Genomic DNA, 7,862 nt, shown 5'->3' on the forward strand with positions numbered 1-7,862 from the left:
AGGCCTATCGCGAAATTAGTGCAATGCTTCGTATAAGTAAGAGTACTGCTGCAGATATCTGTCGACGATTTTATATTGAGAATCGCATTGATTCTATTCCGCAAACTGGAATACCAAGTCTCTTATGTACGAGGGAGAAAAGCAAAATTATTCGGAAAGTGAAAAAAAATCCGCGCTTAAGTGCTCCAAAACTAGTTAGTGAACTATTAGGCGAAAGCTCCAAAAATGTTTCAGCCGAAACAGTTCGGAGAGTGCTGAGGCAAGCTGGTTACAATGGAAGAGTAGCTAGAAAGAAACCATTTATCAACGAAAAGAATAGGAATAAACGAAAAACCTTTGCAAGAGAGCTAATTTCTAAGGCTGAGACGTGGTGGAAGGATGTCATATTTGCTGATGAAAGCAAATTCAATCTGTACAATTCCGACGGAAGAACTATGGTGCGGCGGAAAGCGAATAAAGAGTTTAATTTTGAAAATACAAGAGGTACAGCGAAACACGGCGGAGACAGCGTAATGGTCTGGGGTTGCATTTCGTCATATGGAGTCGGTAACCTAGTGTTTATTGACGGTATCATGGACAAAAATCATTATTTAAATATACTCAAAAATAATCTCATTCAAAGTGCTGAAAAGATGGGGCTTAATAATACTTCTAAGTTTTACCAAGACAACGACCCCAAGCACAAGTCACGTATTGTGCAAGAATTTGTATTATACCGCTGTCCCAAAATTCTTCATTCGCCGCCCCAATCACCGGACCTTAATCCTATCGAGAATTTATGGGATGAATTGGATAGAAAAATTCGAAAAACCCCAATTACATCGATAGCTGAATTAAAACAAAGACTTGCAACTGAGTGGTCGAATATAACTGTTGAATATTTAAAAAAAATTACAAACAATATGCCAAACAGGTTAAGACATGTTCGTAAACAAGATGGTTATGCCACGAAGTATTAAACAAATGTTGTAATGCTAAATTACATTATCTAAATTGAAAAATTAATATTGTCCGAATATTTTTGCGAGCCAAAAATGGTACATTATTTCTTTTACTAATTTTTATTATGGAATTTATGTACATTTTTCAAATAAATTATTTATGTTTTTCAACATTAATAGATCTTTTATTGCTAGAAACAATTCCCGGGACGATTGCTTCATTAACAAAGGAATTATCAAGTCGTAAAGTTAGTTATAGCTAGTGTCCGAATATTTTTGGGAGTCACTGTATATGTATACAACTTCAATCAATATCAACTAGAATCCATTATTTATACTCCTCTGTCATACCATATTATTGGCTTTTCCGAATTATTTTCTTACAGGTCGAAAATATAAAAAATGTTAGTGGTGCTATAGTTATGCGCCGCAATCTATATAGAAAAAGTTATTTATTAAACGATCTTCCGTGCATGCGTTTTCACAGTCTCGTCAGCGCTCGTAGATTAAAAAACTTTAAATCCGTCATTTTGACACGGCATCTAGTTCTAGTGTTAATGCGCGCACTTTTTAAACAAATATTATATATTAATATTTGGGAACACTCAAAGGGTTAAACTTGAAGGGACTTGTGGTTCGCGTGCTCTTTAGATGATTCGAGACAAGTTATCGGATTCGAGGTACTTTATTTTACCAATGGAGACCTGTATCTCGGTGCGTCTCAGGAGTTTCTGACCCTGCGTTTTCCGCAATCGTTCTGGGGAAAACTCTGCAGGGCGTGTCCTGTGTGGAAAAATTTGCTGTCCAAAAAGGACATCCAAAAGAATCGCTGACCAATCAGGTATCTTCCTTGGGCCTGATTACCCCTCTTGTTCCTTGCGCTCGAGGCGCACTTTTTCGGGAATGCTAAGCGTGACCGTGGTGGTTTTGTGATAATAGCGGGTTTTTCTTCGGGCCCGTGAGGCACATACCGCGGCCAGCTGTGGGCTCTCGGACCTCGGTCGGAGCGACCCTTCAGAAACTCGGGTGTTTATGATACCAACATTTGCTATTGAGGCCGGAAACGAAAGATTCCGAAGGACGAGACACGCATTGTCTAAAACATTGTAATTGCACGCGTTGGAAACTGCTTTATCAAAAATAGCTTCGCTGTCGCTCGCCTCATCAAACCGACCCGACTATTTGCACGTCAACTGTTTTATTGTACGTGCCGATGGCCGCTACAAAGTTAACGCTGCGCGACCAACAGGCGGCCAGAGACGGCTAGGATTTCCCGACACAAATTGCAGGATCTCGGCTTTAGTCGCTGCACAAACGAATCAAAATTTCGGGACAGAAATGCCGTGATCTCTCGTGAGCTGACACTGATTTTGGAACTCTGTTCTGTTCTCAATTATTTTTTATACATTGCATAACTCTGTACATATATGAATATTGTAATATGTGCGCCCAGAGTGGCAGCTCAGGGTTATTTAAATGACGACTAATACAGTAATGGACAACATCAGGAGATGAACTGCGCGACTGCGTGACAAATTCAATGTACCGTGTCTTGCGATTACAAACATTGCAGTTCTGCCAGCAAAAAGTATTAGCCGCATATTCTGGACTACTTAGTTCGCGGTCATATGAACTAAATGCTTCGTTGAATTTTATATTTAACCGGGATTACATGCCTCCGACAAGCAGAGCTTATCACGGTCGAAGATTAAAGTTAATGGAAGAAAAATCTTCTTTTCTCCGAAAAAGATGAATTGAATAAAGCAAAAGCTAGCAAAAAGGTGTACTTTTTAGGTCAATTTGCTGATTGCAAGGTGGATCTGAATTTTTAAGAAACTCGATTTAAGAAATAAAAATCTAGATCGGATAACGTGCACCGTCCTGTTCCACCGCTTCGATTAATCTCCAAATGAAGTTCTCGATTGTCCGTCGAAGAGGAATCACATCGCAAATGATCAATTAACCGCTTCACTCCCGATGGCCGCTACAAATTGATCATTAAAAAATGTTCTTCTCGACAATTTTCGTATAGAATGAATTATTTCCACTATTTACTTAGAGCAATGTTCTTTACGCGACCACAGATCATAATTTCAGAAGTTTAAGAAATAGTGGTCAGTTTATTTTGGAAAACTTTTTTTGGTAGCTAAATTGTTCATTGAAAAAACAGGACGTATATTTTACAATATTTCTGAGGGACGACCCGTCTCCACTATTTACTTGAAATGAAGTCGCACATAGGAGCGCAGATTCCAATTTCGGGGGGCAAAAGTATTTGTAGGGGGTTCAAATTGCGTATCGATCCGTCTGGATCACGATTTCGAGGTCACAGGCGACGCATTCCCAATTTCACATTTGTCGTGACCTGTTTGCTGCAGGCTGATTGAAATTATTCACCGTGTCCTTTCCCGTTTCTTCGAAATTCTCGGGATTTCTTATACGAATGCACTATTTCTTGACACCCTATCGGTAGCCCATTAGCCTTTCAATTTGATCCAAGGGCATTCTTGACCATCTTATCCGGCTATATCCTTTGAATACTTATGGACCCGACTTCACTGTTACAATGCAGATTATTATCTCCATAACTGTCGCAAAGGTCAGTACCATAACTGTCAACATTTTTTTCCCCACTACTGGGGTATCCCCCTTGGAACCGGTCAAGTGGTAAACACGCTCGAAGACCGATCCAGCGAAATGACAACAAACGCGATATACAGTGAATTCTCGTTGTATGTCAGTCCCGCCGTTCTTTTTATTGACACGAATACGAAATCGGAGGTTCTCGTCGAGCGTCACATTTGAACTACACAGGGCACGCTGGAAGCCTAAGAGTCATATCCGTCTACAAGTCATAAGAAACCTATGCACACTAAGCGGTAGTGATAAGAAAACTGAGAAAATATCCTTCTCGGATACAATGTTGCACGGAGAAACGGACAGCGAAGCTTGAGAGCCTTCGCTGTCGAGGAGTGTGTCACAACGTTGTAGGCTATATCGGTGCGAGACCAGAAAACCACTACTAATCCAATGACAAAACTTCTTTATTTTTCGTTATTTTTTTATGAAACTTTTACTAACATATTCGTTGCATATTTCTGATTAAAATTAAAAAAAAAATATGATATAATTCCGATGATATTTACTTGTGTAACGAACGATAAAAGTTGCGAACGCAGAGAAGGACAGCCTATGGGAAAGAAAGTGCCGCGGGGAGTTGCGGTCGCCGGCACAGATCAAAGCCCGCGTGAGCGCAGGGCTTTAAATGAAAACTTCTTTATTATTAATAATTTTTTTATGAGACTTTCACCAATATATTTGTGGCATTATTCTAATTAAAATGATACTAAACGCGATATAATTCAGATCACATTTACACTAATTTGCCGTTAATGTAATTGTAATGGTAAGACTTCCATCGTTCATTACACACGTAAATATCATCGGAATTATATCATATTTGGTTCCATTTTAAAAATGCCACGAATATGTTGGTAAAAGTTTCATAAAAAAAATAACGAAAAATAAAAAAGTTTTGTAACTGTTCGGCACAACAAGTACTTAACGATACATGACACGCGACTGAGATTTCACGTATTCTAACAAGCTCCGGTGTCGTCTCCGATATCTCGTTCAACGTTTCCCCCTTCTACTGACAAAGTAGAGGACATTCATTCGATTTCAGCCAACCATTCGTCTTTCTTCTTGTTTCATGCTCAAACCGGAAGCCGCTTTGAAGAATCTGTTGGCCCACGGGATCTCGCTTTGAGCATGATCCGAATGGCCTCGAGATCCAGTTTGATTGATATTAATCCACCCGTATCACTGTATTACTCTATATTTGTGCAAGATCGTGCTAGGAAACACGTTTGGCTGCCTTTCAGATTGCTCGCGAACGATATCGGCCATGTCCATTTAGAAAAGGAAGGTATCGATTCTGTTAGATCAGGTTCTTATTAGGTCAATCTATGGCAATATGTTCCATGGAGCAACAGTACTTTATGTGAAGTAATTAACAAGAGAAACGTTCTAGATTCAAGATAAAGAATTAGTAGACGGTGGACTTTATAAATTTATAATAAACATCAATAGGTGAAATTGGAAATAAGATTATAATTTCAATAATTGTAGGATTAAGAACAAAAAGTGACTGATGTATGTTGCCTTGTAAAAATTACAAGATTGAATTTATTTATGCGTTGGACAACTTGAACTAAACGCTTCCGTTTCTGTGCCTACGGTAGCAGAACGTATCGTATTCCTTTCTTTTTTTTTAAATGTGGTGATAACCACCCCTGAGATGCGGCAGTACATTGCGCACCCACACCTAATGTCGGCGGTGGGGGTTAGCTGCGCCCACCGCCACGATTTCTGCGTCCGCCCCGCAGTGGGGGCCGACGAGCACAGAAGTGACGTCCCCCAGCGACTTGCCTTCTCGCGGAGAGGGAGTCTCTCTCTCTCTCTCCCTCACCCTCTACGACGTCTTCTTCTGCGACATTACTTCTTCGCACGAGGAGAACGTTTCGTATTCTGGAGCCAACGCAGAATTTAACGAAATAATGGCGACGATGCGTCGTTCTGCACGCAGGCAATTTCGCGTAGCAATCCAAGATAGAGTGTACGCGGTTTATTTTCGAGAAGTCAATTTCGAAAGATACAACGAAATCGGGACGCCTAGACTTCTAAGTTAACCGACGTCGAAATATCCCTACTACCACGGGGTATACTTCGTCAGGGGTCATGAAGTTCGAGAGCCGCTGCCTCCGAGAAGTGTGAACATGACCCGGATCGGGTATATCGGTGGGAGACAAGGAAACCACTACTAATCCAATAACAAAACTTCTTTATTTTTCATTATTTTTTTATGGGACTTTAAACTACAAATCAAATACTCCAGTCTTGTTGTTCCTATGTTCATTATTAAAAATTTCTGTAGGTAAAGGGAGACACAATTTGTTAATAATAGCAGTCTTTTGGAGGCTCTGGGTTCAGCAAATTTAGTAGAGTTCACGTTAGACCATTAAGTAAGCAGAAACTTCGAATTCTTCTTCGGTAGGAAATGTTCTAACAATGCTGTGAAGAATGAGATACAGCGAATTAAAATTTCTTGGCATGGTGTGAAAATCTAAACGGTATATCACAGTATTAAGCGTTCCATACAAGGAATAGCAAATAGTTAATAATTGACATCGATCGATCGAGTATCCACTTACTTTTTCTGTAAAAATCGACTGATTTTAAGGAAATCGATTGCGCGTTGACTAACTCGGAGCGATGCCTAATTCAGATCTCGCCATCATCTTTTTAAAAATACTCGAAAATTTCTGTGAGCCACTCTGGGAATTTAAAGGTGGGAAAATTATACAGGGTGAATCACGAATCGTGATCAGTAAAGATTACTGTATGATTAATTGGCCAGCTCGTTCGCCCGATCTTATCCCATAAGATTACTTTTTATGGGGTACATTAAAAGAAGAAGTTTATGCAGATGCTCCAACAATACCGGAAGATATGAGACGAAGGATTGTGGATTTATACTCACAATCAGCTATCAGTGCAGAGGCCATAAAAAATGCTAAATAATCTTTTATTCACCGTGTACGCGAGTGCATTGCAGCTCGTGGACACCATTTTGAACATCGCTATAATTAAGGATGGTAAATTTTGATTTGTCAAAAAACATTCGAACGCGTACAACGGCGTAGCATATGATACTCCTTGTAATACAAAGTTTTTTAATTTTTTCTCGACCCAGACGAAAAAAAGATATGTGCCGATATTTACCGAATTCGTCTTGAAATCCTCTAACAGATAGGCGTAAAGAAATTATATGTTTATTTACAGTAAATTCAAGGTGACCTTGAAAAAAACATTAAGAAAGAGAGTTGACAAATCATTTTTTATAATCACGTTAAAACTCTCTTGAAACCATGCAAAAGCTGATAAAAATATTTTCGATCGTACTGCTAATAACAGAATAATCTCTACTGATCACGATTCGCGATTTACCCTGTATATTTTACGGTTCAATTCCTGTTAAGCAATGAACGACAATTAAGCGAAAAGGAATGATTAAACTGGATACATTGCATTCGACAACGCTGCAGTTTCATGTAATAATCTCTGCGTCGGCCGTTTCACACACATCTGTTTTCCCAGGAAATGTTATTCAACGGTAAATATCCGATTGTAAATACCTGCGTACCATACCATGCGTAAATACCATACCAGCTGATATTACCATGATTTCCCTGATCATCAAAGTACTGTTGCACGGTTACTCGGGTAATGAAATTTCTCATTAGTCACGTACAACCGATTATATGCTTATTGCTTTTCTGCTTTCCCGGTTGGTGCGTTGTTTGCAGACTATTCTATCAATCCCTAACTCGATGAGCATTTTCGATAAAGTACAGCATGGTTGCAACAGAAACTTTGCCTTTCAAAGGCACACAAACTTTTTTTATCGTTTGTTCTTTAATATAGAATGCATTTCACACTGTAATGAAAATGTAAAAAACGTAATAGAATGGAAAAATAAACTTCATTTCGTTCGAGGGTGCACGTTGTCTGCCCTGCATCGGTGAGCTTATGATAATCCGTTCATCAGTACAGTGAATCGGGGGTGTACATACATTCACACATCGTCGAGCATTTTATTTAGCCGACATCGCATTATCCCCACTACCCCGGGGTATATCCCGTGAGGGGCCGAAGCTGGAGAGCCACCGCCGTCGCCGCCGCCGCCGTCGTATATCGGTGTAAAACCAGGATACCACTACTAATCCAATAACAAAACTTCTTTATTTTTCATTATTTTTTACGAAACTTTTATCAACATATTCGTCACATTTTTCTGATTAAAATGAAACCAAATATGATATATTTCCGATGATGTTTACGTGTGTAATGAACGATTAA

This window comes from Halictus rubicundus, unplaced genomic scaffold (genome assembly GCF_050948215.1).
Source record: "Halictus rubicundus isolate RS-2024b unplaced genomic scaffold, iyHalRubi1_principal scaffold0467, whole genome shotgun sequence".
Lineage (NCBI taxonomy): Eukaryota > Metazoa > Arthropoda > Insecta > Hymenoptera > Halictidae > Halictus > Halictus rubicundus.